Source organism: Phyllostomus discolor, chromosome 6 (genome assembly GCF_004126475.2).
Source record: "Phyllostomus discolor isolate MPI-MPIP mPhyDis1 chromosome 6, mPhyDis1.pri.v3, whole genome shotgun sequence".
Classification (NCBI taxonomy): Eukaryota; Metazoa; Chordata; class Mammalia; order Chiroptera; family Phyllostomidae; genus Phyllostomus; species Phyllostomus discolor.
The window spans coordinates 48,622,887-48,635,839 of record NC_040908.2 but is presented as its reverse complement, the minus strand read 5'-3'; positions in this window follow the sequence as shown (position 1 = coordinate 48,635,839).

The window sequence follows — 12,953 nt, the reverse complement described above, 5'->3', positions numbered from 1 at the left end:
CTTAGCCTGGTTGGGTGCCCTCTGGCCTTGGCACTCTCCCCCTCTCCTGACACTGAGACAGAGCGTTGGCCAGTTCCTTCCCTTTCTGTGGTGTTCTTGCCACAGATTCAGACTCCGCAGCCTCACCCACTGCCCCCTGCCCCACTGCCCCCTGCCCCACCGCTCCACCCGGCAAAGTCCTACTCTCTCCTCAAGGCCGTGGCAGTTCCCTTATTTCTGTGTACCCGATGCCCAGCACAGGGCCTGGCACACAAGAACCATCTCGTCTACAAGACTGACCGCTGCAGCCATATTTCTGCCAGACCACCCTCCACCCCTTCAGGGGTTGGGTCCTTGACCCCAACTGGTCAAATTGATTTTCTTTCCCAGAACTAGAAAGAGAGCCAGAGAGAGATGGACGAGCTTGTATGAAGTTGCGTATGTGGCACTTAGTCACTAAGATGTCAACTTGTGAGCCCAACGTGTGGATGACAGCAGAGGTCCTGGGCTGAGGTGTGAGTAGGGTTCACATGTCCAGGGCCCCAACTCAGGTGGCTGAGTTAAAGAGCTGTCTAGTGACCAGTCCTCCAAGGGCTCCATTAATTGCCTCAGCATTGTCTTCAGCTAAGCTGCTAGGCCTGAGAGGACTGTGCTGGGGGACAGGGGATGAAGGGGTGAGGAGAGGGTGTGAAACTGGGGATGTGTGAGTGGGGTGTGGCTGAGGCTGCTCAAATCCCAGTTCAGGCCCTTCCTACCCCAGCCTTGATTTCTACAAGGCACCACTGAGTTTCTGCCTCTTGCCAACTCAAGGGTCCAACTGTCCCAGGAAAGGTCCCCAGGGCTCAACAGATGCAGACCTAAAGTGTGGGCCCCACCTGTCCCACTGCCGGCAGCATGGACTCCCCACTCGCTGTCCAACCCTGGATGCAGGTTGTAATGACCTCAGACTAATGGAATTAGACTCTCTGGGCTGGGGCTGAGACAGCAACAGTGTTTCAAGCACCCGGTTTGCACAGGACAGCTCCCTGTTTGCACAGGGTTTCCACAGGGCAGCCAGGGTGGGACCACTGCCCTGCAGGAAAGAAGAGCACAGGAGAGCATGGAGTCAACAGGGCCCTGAGCACCCACCCCCACTTCCTCCCATCAGCTAGAGCTGCAGAGACATTAGCATAGGGGGGTCTGCATGTGTGGTCGGCCCTGCTCAGCCTGCCCTTCTTTCTCCCCTCCTTTCCAGCCCCTCTCCAGCCAAGGGCAACTCCCTGGAGTTTTCCCAGCTCTACCCTTGTGCAAGACACTCTGCGTTATGGCTCCAGAACCCTAAAGAACCCTGTTCATCTGGCCCCCTGCCATGCACACACCCTCCTCCCCTAACCCTGGCCTCACTCACAGGGCTCTTCCTGCCTCTTCTCTCTGCCCATCCAGATCCCACCAGTCTTTCAAGACCCATTTGACACCCCTCCTCCAGGAAGCCTACCTGAGTGCTCCAGCCCATTCTAACCCCTGTCTTCTCTGACTTCCCGTTTGCACCCAGAGTCCTGTCCTCATTGTGCTCATTTACTGCCTCCTCATGACTTCTGGGCTTCTTACTGAACTCTCCAGGAGTTAGCACCTTGCCGCCCAGCCAGTCAGTGAGACCCATGTGTGCCCACCCCCAGCCTGGCTGAACCCTGGGCGAGGCACCTGGAGATGCTCAGAAGCTGGTGCACTAGGTGCTGCTCCCAGCCCCTCTCTCCCCCTCCCCACTCCCGGGTTCCAGTGAGGGGCCCATCCTCAGAGGGGTCCTGAGAGAGTCAGGTTAGATGGAGCAGGCACTCTGTCTCGCACACAGAGTTGCAGCTATGGCCTCTAGAGTGGATAAATTGGGGAAGGGGACTAGATTATTTCTTAATTTCCTCCTTTAGCTGAAGCCTCTGAGCCCAATACACCAGATGAGCTGCCTGCCCCCCTCACACTGCCTGTCCCAGCCAGCCTCTGTGCCTTTCCTCACCACCACCTTCTGTGCCCCTTCAGGGTGAGCAGCCACAGCAATGAGACTCTGAAACCACAGCCAGAGATCAGTAAGAGGCCAGATGCAGCATGAGACTGGTTCCCAGCCAGTCTGGCTCATGTACAGCCTCAGGGGCGGGTGTGTGGGTGGCTAGCGAGGAGAAAGCAGAGCTAAGTGCAAATCGAGAGCAGTGCCGTCTCCCTAATAACTCCATTCCATCTGCAGCCTTGATGAGAGCGGAACAGGCAGCTTCTCCCTGGAGAGCCTCAGGGTCAGACTCTGGAACGGGGTGTTACAGGCTTCGAGGCTGACAGGCGGCCAACCTCAGGCTCTCTGTGCACTTATACCCAGAAAGGCACTTACACAGAGAGGCCCCACACAGCACGCAGGTGCAGGGCCACAGAGGGGCCGCAGGCAGATGCACGCAGGCACAGAGGCACCCGGCTCATCCACAGGCACGTGAACAATGGAGAGCTCCCCGAGTGACCTACATGCCAAATGCACGCATGCACAAGCAGAACCACAGACACAGGTTCCCTGACACACACAGACATGGGCATCATACCTGACATCATCTCGAAACACCTAAATCAACCTTCCCTACTCGAAGGAAGCCTGGAGTGTTTTGACCTGTGACAACAGTTTTTTTCCATTCATCCCTCTCATCCACCCAGTTTCTCCTGGAGGCCTCCTGAGGCCAGTCAGCTCAGCTTCTCCTCCTGAGCCGGCAAGGCTCTCTGTCCCAGGGCTGTATGGTCTGGGAGATGGAAGGCCAAGTGTGAAGCTGGCTTTCAGCACTTTTACTGGGTTCTGCAGCCTGCCCCTCTGGTGGAGACAAGATGGGCAGTGCAGTGAGGGCAGTCGAGGGCCCCAGCTGTCCCAAGGCCCTGCCCTGGTTGCTGTACCATGCCAGGCCTCCCAAAGGAAAATCCGGAGGGAGTCTAGTCCTGGGTCTCCAGTGTCCCTGCTGGCCTCTCAGCAGTCCCATCACAGCATCTGCCAGCAGGTCTCACACATCAGAGCATCCACAGGCAGCCTTTCCTCTGGCCACTAGCACACAGCATCAGAGCCAGTTTCAGACACTATTTCCATGGTCAAGCCTGGCTGCCAGAGTTCTATTCTCTCTCCCAGTGGCTTCTCTTATTGATGGCTGCGATGTGGACACAGCTGGACTGGTGGTGCTGAGAGTGCCGACCTGGCGATGGCCCCCTGCCCTGCACTAGCTGGGGAGGGCACTGTGTGCTGGACTGTGGGGTTGGATCTGGGGAGGGGTCAGTGCTGTCCCTCAGAACTGAACTGGGCTTGTGGGTTCTTACTGAGGGCTGTCCTGCTGTCCATATCGTCAATGTCCCTTCAGCTGCATCTCCCTTTTCCTCCTATCGACACAACACACACGAGCAGCATAGTAGAATTCCAGTTGCTCTCCCTCTGGCTCCAGTCCTTACCCTCAGTCTATAGCCCTCCTGCTCCGGATGTTCAACAGGCTGCCTTCTCATGGTTTAGGTCAAGGTCACCTCCTCAGAGGGGCCCTCCCTGATCATATTATAAAATAGCAACCCCATCCCATTTCCTATTTTACCTTTCCTCAGAGCACTTTCCATTGTGTGTCCACTATGTATTTATTTCTCTTTTCTCTCTCCCACTAGAATGTAAGCCCCACAAGGGCAGGGACTCTGGCCTGTTTGGTCCCAGAATCCTTAGCACACACAGAGTGCGCATGAAGTAGATGCAAAGTATGCACTAAACATGCTGAATGAACATGAGCAGGCATGCACATGTATATGACACGAGTCCTAAACAATGATCGTGTGCATGAACACATACCCCCCACACACGTACACACTCACACAAGCTTGCAGCAAAAGCATGCATGCTCACATGTCTCACTTGGCTCAGTGCCCCAGAGCCCAAGGGGAAACGTTATCACCCACGTTCCCCAACCCAGGAAGCCTCCAGCTGGACTCCACTCAGCCCTCCTGGTGCTAACTTGGCCTGACACGCTGGTTGCACGTGGGGCTTCCTGTGGAAGCTGCAGCAAGCCCACCATCACTGTGGTGGCTGCTAATTGGCTCTGTGTTGGGCTGTGGGTCACCGCTCGGTCAGCCATGGCTGATACCTTCTTCCCACTTGTCTTAGGAAAGGCTCCTCTGTCCCCTTTGCTTAGGCCTCAGCTGGCCACTGAACCACACATGCCTGGCCACATGGGACAGACCGTACCAGCAAACCCCTCTGATGGTGGTCCCCACCCCACTCACTCTCTGGAGAGAGCAGAGATAGCTCAGCAAACAGGACTGGCCTTGAGTGGGCATTTACCCAAGAGGTGTGGTGTGATAACAAGGGTATGAGGAAGGCCCCTCATCCAAACATACCTGTTACAGTGTCTGAAATGCCACCATGAGAAGGAAAGTCCTCCAGGTCAACCCTGGCTCTCCTTCAGGGTTTCTCCTAAGGTGCACATCTCCCAGTTTGGGGGCAAGGCGGTTCTGAAGGGTGGGAAGAGGAAACATCCGTAACTGGAACATTACAATCGATCCTTGCTTACACTATCTGCCAGGGCTCTATACTTAATATTGTCATGCCCTCGACACCCCATTTCCAGACATTTTCAGTGGATTGTTCTCAGAGTAGAGGCAGCTGCCCCAGCTGACTGCCATCACACATTCATATCTGAGATATTAGGGTTCTGGGGGACAGTAAGTGGCTTTTCCTCAGCCAAGTGGGATCCTCAGTGGGTGCTGGTTTATATGACTTTTTTCCAGTGAGGCTTGAAGGTAGAGAGTGGGGCAGTACCTGGACCACAAGAAAGCACGAGACCCAGCTTCCCAGAGTGGGTGTCTTCCCTTACTCTCACTTTTCATGCCTAACATACCCCTTCGCAGTCCTGCCAGGGCCTGAGCTTCTTCCCAGTTTGGGCCTAGAGTATTTCCCACTCTCCAAGCCATCCTCAAATCCTGCCTCTTCCAGGAAGTTCCCCCACTGCCACTCTGGCCTGGTCCTGCAACCTGTGGCTACATTCGTGTCGCAACTGCCCCATTCCGGGTACTGCAGAGGTCAGGGCGGGTCTGGGCACAGCATGCCTCTCCTGCCTTTCTTCCCCCCTGACCCAGCTGGAGTGCTCATGACTGCAAAAAATCCATCTGCTCAACCACTCCAGAGGCCTCCTTTGATATATTCCACCCCTCATAGAGAGGCAGGATGCTCTGAGCCATGACCCCTGGCCTGGTCTGGCACCTGCTCTGGGTCTGGAGAGCTGAAAGCTACCTTGTTGTTCCTCCTTTGAGGCCAGAAAAGGCTGAGCAGGCCAAGGTCTTGCTGACTCAGAATCTGGGGGAGGATTCTGGCTGCTCCAGGAAAGGAGGAAGGAGGGGGGACTGCCAGCCCCATCCTCCCCACCGTGTGGGCCTCCAGCAGAGATGACCTGGGTCCATGGCCGCTGGTGGTTCCAGCCCAGAGGGAAACAAAGCCCAGACCTGAGGCCTTAGGGTGAGGTATCTTGGAAAGTTGGGAAGTCCAGCCCTTAAAAACAAGTGGATTATCAAAGAAATAAAGAAAGAAGCCCTAGCTGGCATAGCTCAGTGGATTGAATGTGGGCTGGGAACCAAAGTGTCCCAGGTTCGATTCCCAGCCAAGGTACATGCCTGGGTTGCAGGCCATAACCCCCAGCAACCACACATTGAAGTTTCTCTGTCTCTCTCTCTCTATCTCCCTCCCTTCCCTCTCTAAAAAAATAAATAAATAAAATCTTAAAAAAAGAAAGAAAAGAGAGAAATTGAACAAAAATAGAAATTGCACTTCCAGCTGGGTTATCCTTAAATCTGCCCAGGGGATTATTGAGTTAGTAGAGAGTCTCTAGGACAATAAGGTAGATGATCCTGTAGATCTATAGATCTACATTCTCTTCCAAAGTTTTCCAAACTGGATTTCAGAGAGAATTTGCAGTGTGTGTGCTGGGTGGGGGGAGGGGAGCGGGTTGGTGGGGAGGTCTACTGGGGACTTAATATCCCTTGAGAAGCAGACTCCCTCTGTGCAAATAGCCTTGCTCATTGTGCCAGTCCACAGGAGGAAACAGGCTGCTCCCTTTTGAGGCTTTTGTGAGCCTGAGTGTGCGGATGGGCAGTGGGACTTCCCAGGTTAGGGCGGGACAGGGTGGACTGTGGAGGACTCAGTGTCTCCAAGGATCCCTTTGTTCTGAAGTGCTGACTGCCATATCCTGCGGAAACACCCTGTGGAGAACTGCTACAGCGACCTGTAGGCAGCACTTTGTTGGGTCATTGCCATCACTATAAATCCTGCTCTCCTAATTATCGGAAGACAATTTCACAGCACTGAAAACTGACCATCTCTTCTCCTGAAAACACTGGGTCATATTATTTGTCACAGATTGTTTCAGTGACTCCCTCATATGTGCACCAGGGCCCTTCTCCAGAAGTGAGTCTTCCATATGGTGACCATCTCATCACATTTTTACAGCTGAAGCTCCTATGTCCCAGGAACTCCCTCAGTCAGAGTGAACCAGATTTGCGGGTCTTGCTATTCCTAGAGGGGATTGAAACAGCAGCGACGGGTGCTGAGGAGCCAAGGAGGCCTTAGACCTATGGGGCACCCTCCGGGGGGGCTGCTTTAACTCATTAAGCTCCTGGCCAGCCCTTCCTCTCCCTTCTGTTCCATCTCCTGCCCTGCAGGTCACACTGGCCAGGTCTCCTGAGCAGGGAGAGAATGAAAGGAAAGCTGCTTGCCCCAAGGTGCCCCTGCCCCCACCTCCACACAAGACACTCTGAGTTATGGCTCCAGAACCCTAAAGAACCCTGTTCATCTGGCCCCCTGCCATGCACACACCCTCCTCCCCTAACTCTGGCCTCACTCACAGGGCTCTTCCTTCCTCTTCTCTCTGCCCATCCAGATCCCACCAGTCTTTCAAGACCCATTTGACACCCCTCCTCCAGGAAGCCTACCTGAGTGCTCCAGCCCATTCTAACCCCTGTCTTCTCTGACTTCCCGTTTGCACCCAGAGTCCTGTCCTCATTGTGCTCATTTACTGCCTCCTCATGACTTCTGGGCTTCTTACTGAACTCTCCAGGAGTTAGCACCTTGCCGCCCAGCCAGTGAGACCCATGTGTGCCCACCCCCAGCCTGGCTGAACCCTGGGCAAGGCACCTGGAGATGCTCAGAAGCTGGTGCACTGGGTGCTGCTCCCAGCCCCTCTCCCCCTCCCCACTCCCGGGTTCCAGTGAGGGGCCCATCCTCAGGGGGGTCCTGAGAGAGGTTCAGTGGGAGCAGGTGCACTCTCTCTCACACAAAGATGCAGCTGAGGCCACTGGAACAGATAAGTTGGGCTGCAAACCCTCAGGATTCTGGGAGGAGGTAGCTCGGGAGATAGGGGAGTCTTTTTGATACTTGGTAGAAAGTGGCAGAGCCAGTGGGGACAGCTGCCTTCCCCGGGAGAAAATTTTCCAGCTTCTGCTTTCCTTACTCCCCTCCCTTCCCCAGGTTCCAGGGACTGTCCCTTCTTTCAGTATGACCTCTCCCAGAGGCCCTGACCCAGTCCAATGCTTAGGCTGCTTACCATATGCCTAAAGGCAGATATTTAGTGCTTGCTAAGGGGATCCTAGGCAGTTCAGCTCCAGGAGAGAAATCCCCAGAGGTGTCTGTCCTGAAACCCCACCACGTCCAGGAGCCCTCCTGGCAGAGACCGGTGTGATTCTGGAACTGCCCTTGTATTGTCCCTTCCCTGGGTTGCAGCTGCTGCTGGCACAGGTAGTGACTTGCCCTGAGAGGGGTCCCTGCCCAGCCCCTAGTAGCAGCCATCTGCTCCAGTCTCTCCCACCAGAGGTCTGAACATAAAGAGAGGCCCTAGTTTAGGCAGGTACTTGTCTGGTCTAGGGCACGATTTACCTCTTCTTTCCTTCCTAATGTTCCCGCCCCTCAGGGCCAGAATGCTGGATTCTCATCAGCCCCTTTTCCAGCAGACAGTCCCTCCAGGGCTGTGAAAGGACACTGATCTGCAAGGACTTGAAGGTAGGTGCCATGGAGTTTCCTCTTTTTTTAAATCCTCACCCAGGATATGGTTATTGATTTTAGAGAGACAGGAAGGGGGGAGGAGGGAGGGAGGGAGGAAGGGAGGTAGGGAGAGAAAAAGAGAGAGAAACATCTTTCAGTTGCTTTCCATATGTGCCCCAACCACAGATCAAACCCAAAACCTTTGGGTGCATGGGAGGACACTCCAACCAACTGAGCAACCTAGCCAGGGCCCGAGTTTCTTCTTATTTCTCAGGTTTTTCTGTGAGTCTTCAGGATTTGGAAAGAAGGAGTCGCAATATTATAACCTTTATATACATTACATAGATTTTTGTAGTGTGAAATATTTTACTAGAAAAAATACACTATAGTCACACCATGGAATACTACTCAGCAATGAAAAGTAACTATTGAGACATGCCACAACTTTGATGAAACTCCAAGGAATTATGCTGCTGAAAAAAAGGATGCATGCTATATGTTTCCATTTACATCACATTCTTGAACTGACAAAATTTTGTGATTGGAGAACAACTTAGTGGTTGCCAGGGATCAGGTGGGGAGGGGGAGGGAGTGTGGGGAAACCAGGGCAGCTGAGGGTCTGTGTGGGTAGGGACTGCTGTGTGTCATGACTGAGGTGGTGGATGCCGAACCTGCACACATGATCAACCTGTACAGGACTAAACTCACATACACACACACACACACGTGAAAACAGGAACAGGTGAAATGGGGGGAAACTGGAAAGACTGACGGACTGTGTCTGGGTTGATATCTGAGTTGTAATATTGGGGGAAATGGGATTTGTTTGCAGCACTTCTTACAACTGCATGTGAATCTATAGTTGTCTCAATAAAAACTATAATTGCTTATTTAAAAAAAAAGAATAGAATTTTTTATAAGGGGGGGTCTGGGTTCCCCACATTTGCTAATGGGCAAGACAGGAGTCTGAGAGAGATGAGATTCCCCCTCTATACCTCTGTCCCCTCATCTGCACCCCACCTCCACCCCAGCTCCCACCCCCCACCCCCCACCGACGGGGGACTTCTCGGGACCACTTCCAGATGAGGCCTGTTCTGGAAGCAGCTGACTTCAGGTCTTGTCTGCATAACCTACTCTACCCTGAGTCCTTTGTCTCTGTCTCCTGAGACGTAGAATATTGGTTGCTCAAGTTGTCTGTATGGGGCTCCAGCTAGGCTCCAGAGAACAAACTGTGGTGTAGGATGGGACATGCTTGGCAGTGGAAGTTTGTGAAATGTAGCCCGCTGTCTTTGTATGTCACAGACTTCCCAGAGGAGGCTCGGCCTCACCGCCCTCCCTTCACACACAGTTCTAGGTTTCCTGCCAAACCGCAGTGTTGGCAAAGGTGACAGGTGGTAGCATTGGGAATTCTATGATTATTTGAACACCAGTGGCCTAGCCCCTCATGACCAAAAGCATGTGCTAAGTGCTCATAATCCCCAGAGACTCTGTGTGTTCCAGAAGAGTGGAAAGGCTTCAGTCAGAGAGAACTGGGTTCAAACCCCAGCTTGGCCTTCTCTGAGGCCCCTGACCCCTGGGAGTTCTGGCCTTTATAAAATTGGTGTAGAGTTTATCTCATAGGGTGTTATACAGTTAGCTAAGGTGATGCTCCTCCTTTTCTTCAGGTTCCGGGAGATAACAGCCTAGAAGGTAAGTCCAGGAGCTGCAAGAAGGAAACGTAACTGCAACTCCCCCATCCCTGATACTGCCATTAGGTCCCTCAAACGGCAGTGTGGACTGAGCCACTGGAGGTTTTATAGGGCCTAGGGACTCTCAAGAGATGTCAGGAGACTGGAAGCAGACAAGCCAAGGCCCTGATGGGAAAACTGCAATTGCCTGTAGCTGGGCCTCCCCACTGCTGCAACACTGCTTAACCCTAGCCCTCAGGCACAAACCTGGGGGCCAAGAAGAGGATGTGTTCGATTGAAGTGGAACCCTGAAAAGACTGCATTCACCTATAAGTGGCCTATTAGATCAGGAATGGGGGACTGAGACAGAAATTCAGTGTAGTTGTAAGAAAATCATTGCATTTTGCAGCCTGAGCTCGTAGTCTGTAAAAAACTGGGCTTGCTACACGGGTACCCACTTCCATGCTATACTTTACACAGATAGACACCAACCTCAGACCTTCCGAGCAACATCTATCCAGTGTGTGCTGGTGCGTGTTCACCAGGCAGCTTTCTGCAAAAACAGTTAGCAAGCTGATTCTGTAGCAGCTGATGATCTCTGTGTTGTAAATACTCCCACCACAGCAGTTTACAGCTACCAACGTGATATCACCGAACGGAAGTTAAAAAGATGTGGACAAATGGGAGCTAATGCCAGCAAGCTCTGGCACAATGCTGCAAAGTGACATTTATACATCTGTGCATCTGCTCGGAAGTGCCCAGAATTGAAATTCTAACTCTAATTCTGTACATACACTAGTACAGAAAAATGTACAAAGACATAGTTTCCACTACATACCTGTGCACACATTTAGTTACTTAGAAACATACAAAGACAAGTTCAAATATATAAATACATGTAAATTGACACAAGCCAAAACATGCATATATCAATAAATGCACAAACAGGCACACACTCAGGAAGAGGAAATGAACCAACCTGATTTTCTGGGTTTACTGGCCTAAGGCTGCTCACCTTTCAGAGCCACTTTGGCTCAAGGCAGAGGAGACTTGAGGGGCAGACTATTTCCAGTCAGTGATCTATATCTCCTTCTAGACTCTGGGGCCCCCGTGCCCTTTCTCGGTTACCCCTGGCAGTCCTGCAGGTCTGGGAGAGTCCTTCCCTTACCTTATAACTACCAGCCCCAGAAACCCACTCCACCCTTTTTAGTAAGGCAGCCCCTTACTCCTCTTTCACTGTGGGAAAGCCAACCCCTGCCTCTCTCTGTCCTCATCTCAGATCAACAAAGCAAGAGGTCAATGTGACTCTCCACTTGGCTCCCTCCTCATGACTTCTGCTCTTCCCTGTCCCTTATTACTTCCTTATTTCTTTCTTTCTTGGACCATTGCCCCAGCTTTCTAAATGTCTCCCTATTCCAGGCACTTCTCTCCCATTTGTCTTGCTATAATAAACCTGCCAGATTAATTATCCTAAAGCACAGCACTGAGGTCACACAGGTACTGGCAACTTCCCCATGCAGGACAGAGTAGGGCTAGATCCATTTGAGGTTCCCTAGCCACTTGTCCAACTCCTGCTTCCCCAGTTTAATTTTCAATTCTCTTGTCTTCGAACATCTTTCTCTCCCAGTCTGGCCTGCAAATCGTCTCTGCTACAGAGTCTGCTAGCTGTCTTCTTTAGTTCACGGTGGGGCATTTACTACCTCTCTTAGCTGTGGTACAGTGCTTCATAGTTTATGAGCACTCTCAAAATTATTTGTGGACCTCCTATCACATGCCCCATATTGAGGTTAGCCCTGGAAATACAGCAGTGAGTAGAAACAGATGTGGTTGTGTTTTCATGAACCAAGGCCACATAACCTGTTGAAGTCCCTGCTCCAAAAACAAGTGGATTTGGAAGGAAAGTGTTTTTTCCACTGTCCCTCTTACCTGCTCTCGTACTCCCATGGAAAGATGGCCTTCCTGGAGCCATGGGGACAAAGTAGCGAAGACAGAGAACAAGACTTTCACTTTCAGATTCTTAGGGACTTCTCACTTTACTAACCTCGTGAGCATCACGGGAGCAGCTGCTGAAGACCAGCACAAGTGGGCATCAAACACTTACGAGGCTGTATAGAGGTTAGCACAAGTCTAACCTCTGGTCTGGAGGGCAACATCTTTATTCCTCCTCATTACAGTGACTACTCATACCCATAATCAGCCACAACTATTCTCTGCGTGATCCTTGGCTAATTACTTTGATTTCAGAGCTTTAGTTTCCTCACTTGTAACATGTAGTTAGAAATCTCTGTCATTCTCATACTGTTGTTAGAATGATCAAATGAGACGTAAATACATAAAAGAGAACTATAATGTATAACGTAGTATTATTATTGATCTTTTACTCAGTGCCATTTCTTCTTTAAAGCAGTCCTGTGCCATTACTAATTTCATATAAACAGGCCCTTGGGGACTCTGAAACATTCTAGTCTGGATGGACAGGAGACAAGGCACGGGCCATCGCCACACAACAGACACACGTGAGCCACAAACATGCATCACATGTACACTCTAAAATTCTCTAGTATCTATACTTAAAAAAGATAAAAACTACCTGGCAAAATTCATTTTAATAACATATAGTTTTAACCCACTATCTCCAGAATATTATCATTTCAATATGTAATTCACATAAAATCATTGGCGCGATTTTTACATTGTTTTGGTGCTACATCTTTGAAATCCTGCGTGTATTTTACACGTACAGCACATCTCATTTGGGCTAGCCACATGTCAGGTGCTCAGTAGTCACACGTGGCTGCTGTGTAGGACAGCACACACTAATTAATAATGTATATAAAAATTAAAGATCTTTGGAGTACTTAACGGTTTCCAAAACTCTTGATATTTAAATCCCATCTTGGCCTGACTAGGCAGATGTTTATCATCTCCACCTTGTAGATGAGCAGAAGCAACAGTAATAACATGTAATGCACCCAAGGTTATCAGCTAGTAAATGGTGAACTCAATCCTTGTCTACACACTTGACACTTTCTCTTTGGCTTCTTTTTCTAAACAAGCAACACAAAGGGAAACTTGAATATTACCATACATACATGTCTCAAGATAATTGCACTAGTGCCTGAAAAGGCAGTTCTTTCAAAATCCACCTACAATCCCCTCCCTTAAAAAATCATGCCCAGTTTAACTCTGCCATAATCCATTAGCAGCATTATTCTAAAAATATGTGTGTGCCACATCAAGCACTTTCACCTCTGATGTGCTATGGATGTAAAAGATGTGACTGGGCACAAAAAATCCTACTCCTCTCTGATATTCTCTATGAT